This window comes from Pyrgilauda ruficollis, unplaced genomic scaffold (assembly GCF_017590135.1).
Source record: "Pyrgilauda ruficollis isolate IOZ18807 unplaced genomic scaffold, ASM1759013v1 scaffold105, whole genome shotgun sequence".
In the NCBI taxonomy this organism is placed as follows: domain Eukaryota; kingdom Metazoa; phylum Chordata; class Aves; order Passeriformes; family Passeridae; genus Pyrgilauda; species Pyrgilauda ruficollis.
The window spans coordinates 1,047,403-1,065,208 of NW_024508656.1; the positions used below are offsets into that span (position 1 = coordinate 1,047,403).

Here is a 17,806-nt window from a genome sequence, read left to right on the forward strand (position 1 = left end):
GGAAGGAGACTCTGACAGGACTCTGTGGGGCCAGACTGTCGAAGACAAGGCAAGCACAGCACTGAAGCACCAGCCCAGTGCTCTCCTATCCCCACACCAAAGCCTCTACAGGGATCAACTCACAGCCACTCACCTGCACACCCACAAATGCTCTCCCATCAGGAGATTGTGGCTTTGTGCTTCCCATGCTGTGGCAAAGCCACCCCTGACAGTGAACAGCAGCACAAGCAGCTTGCATAGAGGATGGAGATTGCTGAGGCTTTGCAGCCTTCCCGAGGTGGGAGCAATCCACGAATGCCACAATCATCAGGCAGTGGGAGCACGCCAAGAGCAGGGCAGAGGCTGAAAATGAGCAGCTTCACACTCCAGGATTTTTTGTATTTCAGGAAACGTGCTCATCCTCAGCTCACCAGCACTCTTTGAACACAGCCAGAATGAGGTCTGAACATTAAAAACACACCAGAGTGCTGCTCCCAGTCTGCTGGAGGAAATAAAGGGAGGGGGATGTCCGATAGGGAGGAGGCATAGGCAGCACAGGCACCTCTGGAAGTGCCCTGCTTCTGCAGTTCAAGGTTAAACACCTCCTTTGCACTCATCTCTGAATCTGCCTCTCTTTAAAGCTGCACCAGGTAATTAGAATCATTATAACTATTATTAGACCATAATATTATTATAGCATTTTTGCTACACTTGACATCTGTTGGCTGATAGATTTAACTGGTACATAAGAAATAACTGTGCAGAGATTTCTTGCAAATGAGCACCAACACGGAAGACATTAAAGCATTCTGCATTCAAAAAGTTAATTTTATGGAAGGACACTTGAAATAAACATTCTAAAATTAAGTTAAACCTTTAAAACCTCTCGTTAAAGGAATTATTTGGGCTTAAAGTAGGCAACCATTTAAAACATCCCGACTTTTATTTAGATGCTTAAAGGTATATATGTGGCTTGGTATCTCCTTCAGATCAACATATGCATCTTTTTCCCATCTACTTCAGAGATTTCTAAATCATCCTTCCATCTTCCTTTCCCTCTCTCTGCAGCAGGCACTTGAATTATTTGGGCAGAGTCTGACTGCACAGGGAACCAGGATAATCAGGGCTCTTACAACCTGCTGTCTGCAAATCCTATAGAATTATCAGCAAACACACATCTAGAATAAAATACAGCTTCCTGCAGCCCATGAAGCCCAAAGGGCTTTGCAAACTAGACTTGGGATGCAATTTATCCACCACTGAGATTCCGCTGTAATCCAGAGTGGAACACAACCTTTCCATCCATATTTAACTACAGCACACAGCCCCCTGGAGAAAAATGAGGAAGAATCCAACAGAAGCCATAGGAAGGTTTTAGGGAGACTGAATTTTCTCCCCTGGAACTGAAATTAGGTCAGGGCATCCACCAAGTTGGACACAATGATGTTTGTGGGTGCCTTCCAACTCCGAATATTCCATGCTTCCATGATTCTACCACCAGCCATGGACCAACACAGGAGAAAAAAGAGGGCACAGTGTCTCCATCCTGTTGATGGTGTCCCTGAAGCACAGCTGGAGTGAACAGCTGGGTACCACAAGTTACCAGCCTGGAGAGGAGGAAGACATGAACACCACAGAGGAATCCTGTGTTATCCCTAAATTCTGTAGGGCCCAAATTTCACCCCACAGTTACACTCACGCGCAAAGAAAGATGGAATAGCACTTCAGAAAAGGACCAATTCTTGAACTTCAGGCAGCTGAGCCCAGCAGCACAGTACTCACAGAACTCGGGGAGGGTAGAGCTGGTCCTGCTTGGGCAGTGATGTTTGCTCCAGTGAAATCTCTTTCAGCTCAAGTAACTCCTCTTCCTTAAGCAGTTGGCACTGAGGTGACAGCAGAGGCCTGGTGCAATGAGGTATCCTGCAACCACACCCACCATGACACACTATTTAGGAATAAAAATGAGTGTCAATTTCTCCAGAACAAGTAGCTTTCTCTCTTTCAGAGAAGAGCAACCACACAAGGAACTTGGATTGCTTGAGAAGAAAAATGTATTCTTGCTACCTTAGCCACTACAGACAAGCCCAAATATCACTGAGGAGAGACCTATGAAGAGAAAAGGGGAGCAGGAGATGCTGGGCACAACTTCCCCCATGCACAGCCCACTGCTGAGGCAGCTCTGAGTGGGAAGCAGGGCTGAGGATTGTCTTGGAGCTGTGCCAGCCCCAGCAAGCGTCACCAAGAAGCCCCAGGTGAATAAAGTTCATGAAAGCTCTTAAAAATCACCTTAGCCTTCAGAAGGAAAGCACAATCCCCCCTACAGAGACCTGCCCATCATACCTCTGACCAGCACAAAGCAGGCTTTTCACTCTATCTGATGCTTTCAAAAGCCAGAGGAGCTGGGTCTGGCCAAGCCCACCTTCATGAGGCCCAGTGCTCATTAATAAGAAAAAAAAAGACCAACCAAAGCAACTCAACCCCACACACTTGAGGGGTAGCTATCAGAAATTCCTTGTCACCACAAGAGAAATCCTTGTGTATGGGTCCTGGGAGCTCAATCCAGGTCTGCTTCTGTTCAACCACTGCATTAATAGTTTGAACAACAAAAGAGAAAGCACTTTTATAAAACCTGAAAGGATGCCCAGGAGTTCAGAGCTGGAAGCACTCTGGAGGTCATGATCAGAATTGATAAACTGAAGAAAAGTTCCCAAAACACCCACAAATCAATAGAAGAAAAGCAAGGAAAACCATGCAAAGAAGTGCACTTGCAAACAGCACAAACAGAGATCAAGTACACAAACAGAGTCCAGGGAAAAGCCCTCCAGACAGAGGGAACCTGGGGAAAACTGGGGACCAAACTAAATGTGCCAGCACTGTGACACCACAGCTCCAAAGAGCTGAACACCACTCTGTGATCCAGGAACATAAAATACCTAATACTGGGCTCTGTGCTGGGTATCAGCTCTGAGTTACTGACAAACCAGAGGGTCTGGCCAGCCAGCAGAGCAGTCAGCAGTATAAAACATGCTGCCCCATACCAGCTGTGGAGGGGTTTCTCCATCCCCGCTCCCTCCAGAGCCAGTACCAGCTCTCAGATTTTAACAGGGTTTACTTACAAGGACAACCAGCCATGGAGCTCCCCACTCTATGAAGGCAAGAGACAAACTCACTGCTCAGTTTGCTGCAAAGGCAAGTTAGATGAGCTGTCAGGCTCTGAGAGTGGGATTCCATCAAGGCCCACAGGGAACTGGGCCCTGTCCAGATCTGCATTACCATCCACCACTGTCCAGCCTGGAGCCAAGTATCTCTCACCTGGCTTAGGACAAGGGCACAGAAAAGGAGGCTGTTCCAGCCTGGTACTTCATTTTAGCATCCTCCATCTGGCTACTCCTACAGCAGTCACAAAGCCAAATGAACAGCCTTCTCTTCCCCAAAATACAACAGAGCTCCTCATCCTGCTGAGGGGCACCCACACAACACAGACCCAGCACCACTGTGGCCGTTTCCATTCACGCCTTTGTTCCCCCTCACAAACAAAGCTCATCGAGCTTCATTTGCCACCTCACTGCTGCAGCAGAGAAGCCAGCAGGGAATGGGATGCTGGCCTGGGGAAGGGCACAGCTCCCCAGCTTCCCTCCTCCCCTCCCACCCCACACAGCCCCATCCACTTCTGCACGGCCTGAACCCCACAGGGGCCATGACCCAGCCCTGCCTACCCCAGACACTTTAATTTGAGGGGACAGTCGTTCAAAACCACTGAAGTCATTGCCACAAGATGTTACAAAGCAGGTGACAGCAGCTGGTGCCGCCAGAACACAGCTGCGCTAAACCCAACCACCAGCTTGGGAGAAATCCAGCGAGGGGGCAAAAGCTACAAATCTCATGCAAAAGCAGGGCTTAGCTCTCAGGAACATTTCAGATTTCCCAAAGACTCAGAGGGATTTGGGGTTTTGCTGAGCTGCCTCGTGAACCACAGCCAGAATGGATCTGACAAAGCTGCGGTGAGCAGGCGCCGTCTCCCTTGGCAGGGCTGGTTCCCAGAGATCCCCAGCCTTGTGTCACTTCCCACTGCAGGTGCTAAGAATATCTGTGTATTCATAAAAAATAGCAACCAGCTATTGAGAACTTATCAACAAAGTGCTCAACTAAATCTTAATTAAAGCTGATTCACCTCCCTCACGAGCCCGAGTCGACCGTCATTTCTCAGAGGAGAACGCTGAGTGTAAGAGCTGAGGTGGGTTACAAAAGCCACGGAGGGAGTCAGTAGCACAGACGATTAGCACATGGAAAGGTTGACTATTATCCCTAAATTTATTCCAGTATTCCACTGCCTCACAGATTCTCAAGTTATGGCTGCTGTGCTTTCAACCCCATCTGCCCAACCCAAGCAGAAGCAGACAGAGACAGGTTTGGGGTGCTGGAGTTTTCCAGGTGTTTTATTGCTAAGGTTAAAGGAATTCTCCACTGTAAAAATGAAGAAGGTGGTGGCAGTAGCACCAGCGCTGCTCTTGTGCTGCTTCAGGACACAGGGACAACACTGTGGGCTCAAAGGCTGTTCTGACAGTTCACCAGGAATTGTTTCCAGCTGATTTCTTCCCAAGAATCATATTTGTAACCCTTCAAGTTTAGTAAACACATGGTCACACAGACAGCAGCGTCCAGGAACTCGCAACACTGCTCTCTCACCTCTGCTAGCTGGACTCCTACACTGAAGTTTCTGGGACAGTATTTTGGATACTTCCACCACAGAAATGCCCTAGAGGCTGCTGAAAAACAAAGGGGACCAGGCTGGGTCATTTTAAGGCAGGGTTAGGGAAAAGAAAAGAGAGAAACTTAGAAGCGCATTCCTTAACAGTGCTACTCCCAGAGAACAAATGAATTCAAAGGATCACAGGGAGGCAGGAGCACTGCGGCAGCACGTTGGGTAAGTGACAGGGCTTGTCATCGTCTCCTGAAAGAGCATCCTCTGGACACTATCTGCACTTGAAGGGCTCCTGCCAGGCTGTGCACGGACCAGCCTCTTCCACAGACAGCTCCACCACAGAAATGCCTCTGTAGATTAGCCTCCTTTAGCTCTGCCTCTGCGCTGTACTTGGGACTGCGTTAGTTCTAGCAGAAAAACACTGCAGAATAAATAACTTGGCCTTAAGAAATTTTGTCTATAGAACTTGACCCTCCTGAAGGCAGGCAGCATCAGAGCTCTGTCAAAGATCACTCCTAATGCAAGTGTTAGTCAACCACTGAACTTAAACATTTGAAGGCAACATTCCAAACAGTGTTTATATACAAAATCCCATTTGCTCAGTGTTCCCTTCCTGGCCTTGTGGAATGCATCGTTTCACCAGCTCTCCAGCCAGAGAACCATATGCAGGCTTATACCAAAACAATTAAAACAGTTTTAAAATTCAGACCTTGTGTTATTTACAGAGCGCACACCCTGAAGAAACATCCATTTTAATATCCCAGAGCTACTCCAATTTTTCCAGCACATTTTTATTCCACAGCAGCCTGAGCACACAGTAGGCCGGAGGTCAGGCAGCCCAGCCTCGTGCTCCGGGCAGAATCCAAACTGTGCCCGTTGGGGGAAACTTACGTTTAAATATTTTTGTTTAAAACCCTTCATTGTAAGGAATCCCTGACCTGCCCCGACTGTGTGCCCTCACAGGGCCCGCTGCGACACTGCAGCCGCAGAGGCTGCCTGCGCAGCCAGGCCTGCCGAGCCCCCGGGGCCGCACACACACCGTCCCCAACGGCCCGGCCACGGCCGCTCGGAGGGGAACGGGCCGGCGGGCAGCCCCCACCCCGGCAAGGCCTCGCCGCCAGCTCCACTCGCGCGAGGGCAGAGCAGGGGAGGCAGCGGCCGGTGACCCATGGGGCCGAGACCAAGGCTCGGGGCCGGGACCAGGCTCCGTCCGGGACCGCGGGTCCCCGAGCCGGAGCTACGGCCCAGCCCCCACGGGGCACCAGCAACACCGCCCACCGCAACCCCCCCCACCCCACTCACCGCTCCGCACTACGCACGCTCCGCCCGGCCCCCCTCCAGCCAATCAGCGCCGTCCCTGGCTCAGCTCCTGCCCTTGGCCCCGCCCTTAACACCGCCCTACCCACTCAGCCCAGCCCCACTCTTGGCCACACCCCCTGACCCGGCCCGTTCTGTCAGCACCGCCCCTTTCCCCGCCCCCTGCTGTTGGCCCCGCCCCCGGCCCCGCCTGTGCCCCGTGAGGCGGCGGTGGCTGGGCTGTCCTGGCCCCGCTGTGTCCCGGGCTGGGTTCGCCGGGCTGAGCCTGAGCCGTGGCCCGGGCCGATCTGAGCCATGTCCCGGGCTGGGTTCGCCGGGCTGAGCCGTGTGCCGGGCCGGGCCGATCTGAGCCATGTCCCGGGCTGGGTTCGCCGGGCTGAGCCGTGTGCCGGGCCGGGCCCCGGAAGCCGGGGCTGCGCTGGGCGGGCAGGAGCTTCCCTGTCTGTGGGAACGGCCTGTCCCGGGCTGCGGGCAGCAGCAGCCCCGTCCTGCAGGATCTGTCCCTCAGGAGGGGACAGACAGGAGTGCCTGGTTTGGCGCGCCTCTGTGCCTCCTGTTAGATTGGACTTCTGGAGGAATTTCTCCATGGAAAGGGTGGTCAGGCCTTGGCAGGGGCTGCTCACGGAGGTGTTGGAGTCCCCTGCTCTGGAGTTGTCCAAGGAAGGTCTGGAGGTGGCACTCAGTGTCCGGGTTGGTGACAAGGTGGGAATATCTGGGATGGGTGCTGGGGATCAGAAAGGAATATTCACAATGATCTGGAGATGTTGGCTTTACACATCACATCATACCTGCCGCAGGCTACTTCACCACCCCGTTTATTTTTCACAGGTTTTGAGGAAGGTAGTGAGGTTTCAGGTAAATACAAGGGTATAAATTCTCAGCCTTGGCACCCCTGGCTGATGCTGAAATGAGGTGAGAAAGTCAGAGAAGGCACAGGGAGCTCACTGGTGCCCTCACCTCATTCACTCAAAGCACTCTGCTGATTAAAATCATGCCAAAGCATTTCCCACCCCTCTCCCGACTGCAACTGAGTGATGGCATTGCAGAAATGATGGAAAATCAGCCACAAGCTGTGCAGCCCTCCCAGGCGAGGGCTGAGCTGTGGCTGAGGAACAGGCCATGGGTTCCACTGCACAGCAGCCAAAACCAACATGCCAGCCCCAAAATTAAACCTGCAGTGCTTAATCATCTAGTGAAAGATGCTCAGTGACACCAGGGGGACCTGTCCCTGGGCCACTGTCCCCACAGCTCTGCTCACCCGTGCTGCGTTTCACTGCTGGCACCCACAGAGATCCTGGAGGCAGGAGATTGACTGTAAGCAAATCTCAGCTCTCCTTGCCAGTAATTGAATATTTTCAATCTTTCCAGGTTGGTTGTAAACATCTCAAAAACATAATCTGGAATCAAATCCCTCAAAGCCTGTCAGGAGTGCACTAGAGCTTTATTGATGTTTATGATTTTTGTTGGGGTTTATGGTTTCTCAGGCAGCTATGTGATTGCTGCCTGGGTGTAAGCCCTGACCTTTGGATGGGGGAAAGTACTGCTGTACTTCAGCCTCTTCCTCCTCCTTCTGGGGTCCACACATCAAGCCCAAGGCTGGCAGCCAGGCAGGACTGGTCTCTCTGCTTGCAGCCCAGGAGCCAAATGCCAGCTGGGGCACTGGGAAGAGGATTTTCTCCCTGCTTGTCTCAGGGTGCTGGCACACCACCACCAGGCACTTTGGGAAGCCTCACTGAGATGCTCAGTCCATCCAGAGAGGCACTGCTGCATCCCTGGGCAATCCCAACCGAATCCCACATCTGAAACTGCTCCCACATCTAAGAGATAAGAAAATACACTCTGCATGTATTACCTTCTGCATCTGAAGTTCCTCTCTTTGGTCTGATGGGGTGGAGGGCTTTTTCAAAAGGTATTAGAAGATGGGTGCGAGAGAGTAATTTGGGACTGGGAGTAATTTTTCATTAGTGTACTTAAAGACAATCACAGCACTAGGAGGGAGGCCTAATTGTGGAGTTGTGTAATTAGTTTTTATGTCACTGCAATTATTCTGTTGGCTACATATAAAGAACATGGGAAAATGCAGCACTTAATTTTAAATCAAGACTTGATTCTCTTTTAGTAGGTAATTGATGTTGATCACATCACTTAGCAGTGACTATAAAATGTGCTATTTAGATTGTAAAAGGATGGAGAAAAGGACTAAGCAGATAGGTAATTGATGAATCGCGGGCAGCGTTGGTGGAGGCAGCAGGAATCCTTCAGCTGGCTCTGTCTGCAGCTGCTCCTGGGCTTTGGTAGTGCCCAGGGCTTTGACAGGCACTGAGCCCCTGTCCCTCAGGACACAGCATCGCTCTGTCCTGGACAGCAGCAGCAATAGGACAACTGCTCTTCATGGATTGATCCCTCCTGGTTAAACCCCTTCCTTTAAGGAATCCAGATTTTCTTCAGGAAAAGGTGTGTGGGTTTGTTCCTAGGACTGCCATATACTCGTCTGAAGCCACCAGGCTCCTCTCCTTGAGGCTGTTTGGCTTCTCCAGTAGTTCAGTTGTGGCAATGTGTCCCAAATTTGGTCACAAATAAAATTACCTGACTGGTGCTAAACACCCCCAGACACATAATTGGACATTTAAGTCCAAAAGCAAAATTAAGTCACAAGGTGCCAGTGCTGTGAAGCCTCACAGTGCTGCCCCTTGACAGGTAACTCTTCATTTTTGGTGATATTTTCATATTAAAAGTACCTGCAAGTAGTTTTGGTTGGGGGAAGACCCAGAGAAAAGCCATGGACGGTGTTTAACACAGCAAGGCAGAGACATCCAGAGGGTTCAGTTGCCCTCTTCCTTCTGGAAGGATGCCAGGATGATGAGAGGTGTCTCTCCTGGGTTCAAAGCAAACTCCACAGGCTGCAGGAAACTCCTGAGGTCACATTTCTTGGTAGCAGGTCCAGGCTTTGCACTTGCACTTAAATAGATGGATACGTGGCCAGACAAGCCTCTGCATAGAGTCCTACCAGGATTTTTAAGTGAAACACTTTTCCCCTCCAGCCTTTCCTTCCCCTGAGCCTTTTTTGTGTGCTGTAGCAAAATGTGAGATGGAATTTGAGCTGCAGTGGGTGTAATTGTTGAACAGCCTGCCCTGGCCGGCCTCACCGCTGCCAGAGCGCTGCCCACAGCCACTTTCCGTGCTGATACAATGAAATGCATTTTTACAGCCCAAGACATGAGTCATGACCCAGGCTGAGTTCAGAGCAGAGCGTTTTTGGAGTACATGTGATTCCAAAGAGTCCAGAGAGGAACTCTGGGCTTGAGATAGGATGGCATCACAGCTCAAACACAGAGTTTCCCCAGACACTTTTAAAAATGCTTTTTCTCACCCATTTTTTGTGCTGGGATATGAAGGCTATTGCAGGACTTGTTCTGCCATGTCAGCATCAGCCTCTCTGAATTGCTGTGAGGATCAGACGGGTCCATCTTGCAGTCTCTTATCACCACCAGCACAAATCCTATTTCATTCACTGCCAAAAAAAGACACTCATCCAAGGGCTTTTGCCGTCAGTCCCTCGGAGGCTCTGGAGCCATAAGTGGGATGCGATGAGCCCAGGGGCCATCCCTGCTCTGGAAGGGCTCTGCCGGCGGGGCGCAGCACAAGGCTCACGGGTGAGCTGCTGCCCGTGCAGCAGCGGCACAGCTCGGGGTCAGCGCCCGCCGGGTGACAGAGCCTGACGGCTCCTCTGCCTCCGGCCGTGTCCCCAGGACAGCTCTGTCCCCGTGGCAGCTCCAGCTGCGGGGCGGGGGGCGGACTGTGCCTGGGTGAGACGGGCGATGCCGGGTGGCCGCCGCGTTTCGCTCCAGGTTATTAACGGCGCCGGTCGGCACCTCCAGGTGCTTCGCGGCACGCAGGGGCCCCCGGGCTGCCCTCATTCGCTCCCGCCTGGTACCGGCTTTGGATTAAATCAGCGAAGGCTAGACAGTCATCAATTCCCAGTGCCCTCCTTCGGAGCCGGGCACAAACGAGGAGAAAGCAGGGAGGAGAATAAAGCCAGAGTGAGAGCACAGGGACCTGCAGGTACAGGAGGGGTGAGAAGGGAAACTCAAGTTTTTAGTGCCACCAGCTCAGCTGTGACCAGGCAGGGGCAGCGATCCTAGGGATGCTTTTCTAGAAGCCATCATGCCAATGACCTGGGTAGGGGCCTTTATGGGTGCTCAAGCAGGGATCTGGATGAAAAATTGGCCAGCGCAGAGGGCCATCAGGTAGCAAGGGGACAGTTCAATCCCCTGCCTCCTCCCCATGGAACAGACTCTGGTCACATACACACAGTCCTGGTTATCCCCCAGCAGAGTCAGACTCCATTGGCCAGGGGGCAGTCAGTCCCTCCCAGGGCTGAAGGCTTCAGATCACTGGACAGCTGTGGGCAGCACCCATCCCTGCCTCCCTGGCTACCTCCCCCTGGAGCCACATCCCAGCTGCCACCTTCGCTTCACAGTATTTGAAGCAAGTCCACATCACAGCATACATGGGCTCAGGAGCAAGGGCAGGGGCAATTAATAAAACACCTCCCCTAAGGTGGAAACATGAGACCACCCATCTCAGCAGTGTCACACCACTAGAGGAGAGGGGATGGTTATGAGCCATTATTCCCTGCACAAATGGGCTTTAAATCATCATCTGTCACCAACACCCAGCACTGGATGTTCCAAAGGTGTCCAGCAAAGGCTTTGTAGCTCCTTTCCACCACGGCACAGGTGACCACAGTGCCCATCACCCGGAGATCCTTATGGAGCCTCCACAGTCACACTCTGCTGCTGCTCTGGGAAGAAATCAGCCCTGTCAAACATCAACAAGACCAAACTGCTGCTTTGGGGTCTCAGGTCCATTTCCCTGGGGTGGGATCACAGCAGGGCAGGGCTCCCCAGCTGCCTCACCCCTCCTGGCCTGGCAGGAAAATTGGGTTGTTATGGAGCAGCAGTGCAGGAATTGAAAGCCTTTTTCCTTCTGGAAGCCCTTGAGGCTGCCAGTCTCAGCTGAGCCGCCGCTTGCCAACAGCTTTTCATTTCTTCTCTGTTTCATCTAAACTTTCCATTGGGTTCCTCATCCATCTGAGCTGCAATGATAAATATGGAAATAAAGAGGAATTTACAGCCCCTCTCTTGGGCTGGTTTTGTATATAAACAAGTTGTGCTCACAGCATCTTCTTATTCACAGTGCTGGTACAGGAGCAGCAGGGTCTGCCCAGGACTCAGTGGGATGAAAGATTTGGGGGAAATCCCTGGGTCACTGTGGGGAAAAAACTGCAGCAAAAGGGATGGGGCAAGCAAGGCCCACCGGCACTTCTGTAAAGGACTAGACGGGAAAGAGCAACAGCTGAATGTGTGAATTTTGAAGAAAGGCTTTAATTTGCACAGAATCTCTTAATCCATTAATCACAGGGACATTTGTGTATGAAAACCTCCCTCTCATTTAATACTATCTCAGGTTTGTCCAAGAAGGTAATAACTGCTTGGTAGGGGAGTGGGAGGGGCAAAGTGGGACAGGCAGAGGCCATGGGCTTGTTTGCAGGGAGAGATCAGCCATTGACAGTGTGGAACCAGGGATGAGCAGCCATGAAAAGCACTGGACACAGCAGCCAGGAGTCACAGTGGCACTGGGGACACTAGTTCCCTGAAGGAGGATGCCCCAGTGCCTCTTGGCTCTCTGGAAGTTGCCTGCAAAGGCTGGACAAACTTGCCTGGGTGCCTGGAACAGAGGGTTTGGGGCTTTAAGAGCAGACTCTGACATCTTCCCTTCCCCTCCACCACAGTCCCTTCCTCTCCATTCACACTGTTCCAGTGCTCCTTCCCTTGCCCCACAGAGCTGGGGGTGTGAGGATCATCCTGGAGGCAGGGGGAAGCTCTGGCAGCATAGCATGGACTGATCCATTCCCAGATCCTCACCTGATGCTTCTCTCAGGTTTAACCTGTTCTGCTTTAATCCCACGTGCTTTCCCAGCAAAGCTGGCCTTGCACCAGACCAGCCAAAGTCTCCTTGTGCCCCATGATGGTCCCACAGACCTCAGACTTCCCTGTCAGCCAGCGGGTAACCATAGTATCTACAAACCCAGCTGCCTTCCTGGAGCTGTTACCTGTGTTCCTCAAGGGAGGAGAATAGGAAAAATTAGTATGCGGCTTCTTCCTCAAGAAATCAATGCGATCTCAACTCACTGTGAAGTTCCCTGACTGTTAGAGATGCTGCACTGGTAAAAACTAACCCTCAGAGGAGAAAGGGTGGGGAAAAAAGAAAGAAAAATAAATTCCAGTGACTAGACAAGTCTAAAATGTTGCAGAAGGCTAAACTGCCAGGTCTGGGGTTTGTTTGGAAGTCCCAGAGTGGAGAGGGCCGTGCAGTCCAGCTGTTTATCACCCCATCAAGAATCAGCTGTAATTGTTAATTCTAATTGGAGCTGTTGGGTAAAAATGTAATCAAGAGTTTCCATTAGGAAAAAAAAAAAAAAAAAAAAAAAAAAAACTTTTCATCTAAATTAAAAATTTTGTTTTTAAGAAAGGGGATAAACGTTGAAAATTTTGTAACAACCCATTTCAGCATTTTCAAGATGAAAAGGGATGTATTTTTCCTGTGAAATGCATCATCAATTCAAATGTGTTTTATCTTACAGTCTGAAGAGCAAAAAATAGTTTTCAAATCAAAGCAAAAATGGTATTTTTAGACATTTTCTTTAAAAAAGCCTATCTGGGGGTTTCTGTCCTAATTAAGAGTGATTATTGGTTTTCTTTTTTTCTTAATGGAATAAGCTTCCTAGTTAGCTCTGCTCTAAAACACTGGGTTGATGTGCCCACCCATCTGTCCCCAGCACCTGACCCCAGGGCTGTGCTCACACCACCCCACTCTGGGTGCCAGTACTGCCTGAAATCCCTGGGATTTGAGTCAGGCTTTATAAAACTCACAAAATTAAAGCAAATCCCTTGCTGCCAAGAGACCTGGTGGGGCACTGGAAGGACACAGGTGTGTTTGGTGGGCCTTGTGCAGGTATGAATTCCTAAGTTGAGCTGATTGTGGTGCTCACACTCAGGGCAAGGCAGCTGCAGCCCCCTCTTGTACCCTGTGGTTGATGCCATGGGATTGCCACAGATCCCAGCAGGGGTTGCATCCTGGAGGATCCTCTCCCCAGGATTAGCAGATCACATTTATCACACTGAGACAGTGGTTTAGGATCTGGTAGATGAATAGCAGAGCTTGTGGCTTGTGGTAGGAGCACTGAAGGAGAGGACAGAAAACATGGGTGTTAAATAGGAGCAGAAGGGGACAGCAGGGAAGGAGACTGGGCCAGGGAGAAGCTCAGAAGGAGAGGAGGATGGAAAAGGAAGGGAGCAAAGCTCAAGGGCTCTGCCAGAGATGAAACAGAAAAAGAAATTGCTGTGCAGCATTTTCAGCCCAGAACAGAGGGAGCTGCATGGGCTCCTGAGTGCATTTTGAACAACAAAACAACAAAAACCAGCAAGCTCTGACAGGGCCAGGAGACCCAGGAGGGCATGGAGGGGGGAACGGAGAGAGGGGCTGCAGGCCCGGGGGAGCCAGGGTCCCACAGGCACGGCACGCTCCTGCCCAGCCACATGCAGGGTGGCAGTGCCCTTGCTGCTGGTGCACCACCCCTCTAGCAGGCTGATCGGGGGTTATGTAACCCTTCCCGACTGCTCTTTCCTCCACACCAAGTGAGGCTGCTGCTCCAGCTCCCTGTGAGGGAATAGCCCGAGCAGCCTTTTCCCCAGCTGCCCAGAGGGACACAGCCAGCCCCAGCCTCTGAGACAGCTGAGCATCAGGTCCTGCCCCACTGCCACCCCAGGGGAGCTGTGCTGGCAGACCTGGCACCCAGGACATGGCACCAAGCCCCAGTGGGAGGCTGCAAGCCCTTGGCCAGGGAAGGAGATGGTTGGATCATGGGTTCTTCTCGCAGGGAGCAACTGGTGGATGTAGCCTGCAGCACCCACTCACACGTGGGAGCAAACACAGGATAACACACTGCACCAGTGCTTCATGCACCTAACTCAAAATAAGCTTTCTTTTTAAAAAACATATCTAAGAAGAATGATTTTTCCTTTTTTTTCTTTTTTTTTTGTTATTATTTTGAAGTTATAAATTACTGAGACTTCTCACTACTCTCCCAAATCATTCTCAGGCAAAGAAAAGGCAGTTCTACCTTCAACAGTGCTTTGTAACAAAATGAGTCAGGTTCATTTCGCTCATGATTTGCCATTGGCTCCCTTTGTCCATGTCTTAAACTACATCCTGGCTTGGTCTGATTAGCAGTGTCTCCTCGGAGGCAGAGGAGGCCCTGCAAGAGCTGGAGCTATTGCAGGTCAAGATTAAAGTGCTCTGTATCCCATTCACTGTCAAAACTATAACTGGCTTAACTCAGTGCAATTAGGTGGCTCAGAGGTTACGGAGTAACGGCAGCAGTGTTTCAGTGCCGCTGACTAAAGCACAGCCCTGGCATTAAGGGATGTGATTAAAAGGTGGTATCAGGGCTGAGACCTGGCAGAGGAGCTCAGCAGGCAGAGTTAAATCCACAGCTTCTTCTGGGGTTGGATACCCCAGGGCCTGGAAAAGGTCTCTTAAGTATCAGCTGAGCCAGCTCAGCTTTTAGGTCTGGAATGCCATCTTGTGATGGCAGTGGGGAAGTGGAAATGGCCCCTCTGTGGAGTCAGAGATGATGGAATTACAGAAAGGGTTGGGTCAGAAGAGACCATAAAAATAATTTTATTCCTCCCCCTGCCATGTCAGGGACACCTTACAATATCCCAGGCTACTCCCAGCCCTGTCCAGCCTGGCCTTGGACACTGCCAGGGATCCAGAGGCAGCCACAGCTGCTCTGGGCACCCTGTGCCAGGGCCTGCCCACCCTCACAGGGAGCAATTCCTTTCCAATATCCACCATCCATCCCTGCCCTCTGGCAGTGGGAGCCATTCCCTGTGTCCTGTCCCTCCATCCCTTGTCCCCAGTCCCTCTCCAGCTCTCCTGGAGCCCCTTTAGGCCCTGCAAGGTCTCTGAGCTCTCCCTGGAGCCTTCTCCTCTCCAGGTGAGCACCCCCAGCTCTCCCAGCCTGGCTCCATGGCAGAGGGACTCCAGCCCTGGCAGCAGCTCCGTGGCCTCTCTGGACTTGCTCCAACAGCTCCAGGTCGTTCTGATGCTGGAGCAGCTCTGCAGGGGCATTTCACAACAGCAGAGTAGAGGGGGACAATCCCCCCCTCACCTGCTGCCCACTCATCTGTGCGTGCAGCCCAGTGTAGCCATGATATTTTCTGAAAAATCCTTTTGCCAGGATTTTTCTCCTGAGGAGCCTCAGGAAAGAAATGTAAACAATTAACTATCTGCTGCTGTGGAATGCAACAGGTGCATCTTCCATTGGTCCATGTGGATTGTTTTCAAATGATGACCAATCACAGCCACTTGTGTCAAGGCTGTGAGCAGTCACAAGATTTTGTTATGCATTCTATTCCTGTTCTTTCAAGCCTTCTGATGATCTTTTTTTCTCTGTTCTTTTAGTATAGTTTTAATGTAGTATTTTAATATAATATATATCATAAGATAATAAACCAGCCTTCTGAAAACATGGAGTCAAGCCTCACATCTCCACACATGGGGAGCCCAGCCCAGCACAGGGGAATTTCTGGCTGTACATTCAGGGCTGCTGCTGTACATTGTTGGCTCATGTTCAGCTTTTAATCCATGATATCCTCCAAGTCCTTCTCTGCTGGTCAATGAGCTCTTGTCCCAGTCTGTGCTCATGTGTGGGGTTGCCCTGACCTGGGTGCAGCACCTCAAAGAGTCCTGAATCTCCCAAGAGAGGAAAAGGCACCACCGAGGCCATGGCTGCCCCACCACCTCTGCTGTGTGGAAGCCGAGCAAGGCTGGTGTCCCTCATAGGGCAGTGCAAGCACCAACACCCACAAGGTGTCATCATCATGGTCCCCAGCCATGACAGACACCAGGGGGACAAAAGTTCTTCTCACCAGAGCCTGAACGTGCTGTGGGGCTGGAGGTGACCACCATGGTAAATGACGATGTACATCCACAAATCTTTTCTTTCATAGGTTTACTGAATTTTCTTCCTCTTCCCATGGTACTACTCTGTCTTTTTCTCTGGTGACTGACGGTGTGGCCAAATGGTGTTGAGCCAAAATCTGATTGGTACAGAAGGATCACAGTACCAACCCTGCAGTGCCAGAGCTGGAGGTGAGCAGTGACATGGGGCAGGCAGCGAGCTCTAAGCATAGGTGTGTTCAGGACTGAGGTGACAGTAAAGGATCTCTCTTGCTGCCACAGAAGCTGCAGACCTTAGCTACATGGGGGATGTCCCACCCCAGGCTTGGAGCACAAGTATTTTGAAGCACTACAGCTCCATGCCAGTGCAGATCTCTTGAGTGGATGCACTGTGCCAGCACAGTGTCATGTCCTGGTTTAACCCATCCTGCTAATTTATGGGAGCAAAATCACTCAGATGTGATTCCTCCTTTATGCTGCAACTGAGCATTCACATGGCAGAGGTTACCCAGGCTTCTAGAGCCTGTTGAGTTGCTTTGAACACAAGCTGCAGGGCTGTGCTGGGATGCACACAGGGAGCTCAGGGGAGGCTGTGTCTAGACTAGAGGAACTCTCCTGAAGGCTAGCTGGGCTTTTGTTTTGTAGTAACTCATATCTCTAATCTGGCTAGCAACAAAGCATGTCAATCCCTTCAGACCCTGCCACAACACTTGCAGGAGAAAAGGAGGATCTGTTTAGTGGTCAGCAAGCCAAGATGAACAACAGGGACTGGCTGCAACTAATGCAGAAAGCACATTCCTGTGACAGAAAAGGGCTTCACTCCCATGGCAGACCTGCTGTGTTTCATCTGGTTTGATGCTTTTCACCCAAAGTTCACAAATGATGTGCAGGCCTTTGTTTGAGGCCCCCTCTGAGGCCAGCAAGCAGAGGAAAAGCTGTGCACACAGAGGGAATATGTACTGGGAAGTGAGAGACTGGTCCTGGCACTGAGAGTTGCTGAGTTCTAGTATTTGGCATTCAGGAAGCTTTTGAAGTATCTCCCCAATCCTGCTGAAAATGTCTTATTAAAAGAGACAAAGCATATTAATTTGGGCCCCATGCTGCGCTAATGAATTAAACTGTTCCAGACTGAAGCTGTGGCTTAGGGTCTCAGCAGAGTCATCATCCACCCCTGTGGGGCACATGCACTCGGTCATGGGCAGCGAGACCCGCAGGAACAAGAGCATGAAATGCTCTGTGTCTGCCCTTACCTGTCTCTCCTCCAGACCTGTCTCTCTTTTGCTGTGCTGCACTGGCCATAGCTGGGAAACCTGTTCCTCACCAGGTTCATCACTTACAGGGGAAGCACCGAGCTCCTTCTGCTCAGCACCAGCCTCTCTCCCTGCACACAGTGGTGTCCTGGGCACAACAAACCCAGAGCTTCCCAGGACAAGGCAGGATCAGGCTGAGTTGGGGAGGAGCACCCCACATCCACGAAGAATAGCTGCCTGCCTTGGGCTGAAAATAGACCGTGAAACATTTGAAGACAGAGCTGGAGTGGATGATTGCCTGAGGCAAGGCGCAGCTCCAGCTGAGTTCGTTGCTGAGCTCTGAGAGCATAAGGACATGAGAAGCATGTGGGAGGGATGCCAGGCTTTCTGGAAAGGCTTTGAAGTGTCCCACTGGAGCACAAAGCCCAGAGAAAAACTTCCTTTGAATGGATCCCCAGCAAGGGAGGTCACAGTTACACTGCTGTGCCCAGACATGGATACACAGAGCACTGGGCTGATGTTAAGGCAT

At 51.2% G+C, this 17,806-nt stretch overlaps 1 protein-coding gene across 3 annotated transcripts in view; it reads right to left on the reverse strand.

Annotated features, from left to right (window-relative positions):
• Positions 1–6,052, reverse strand: part of SIL1 (SIL1 nucleotide exchange factor) — a 91,777-nt gene extending 85,725 nt beyond the window's left edge. Inside the window, exons 1-2 of one of the 3 annotated variants that reach the window (XM_041470048.1) lie at positions 5,984–6,052; positions 1,762–1,899 (exon numbers count right to left, since the gene is read on the reverse strand). The gene's annotated coding sequence lies outside the window, so the exon portion shown is untranslated. Of the gene's footprint in view, positions 1–1,761; positions 1,900–4,665; positions 4,751–5,983 lie in introns of those variants that run through there. The other 2 variants (XM_041470056.1, XM_041470065.1) reach the window with 2 other exon arrangements.
• Positions 6,053–17,806: the final 11,754 nt, after the last annotated feature.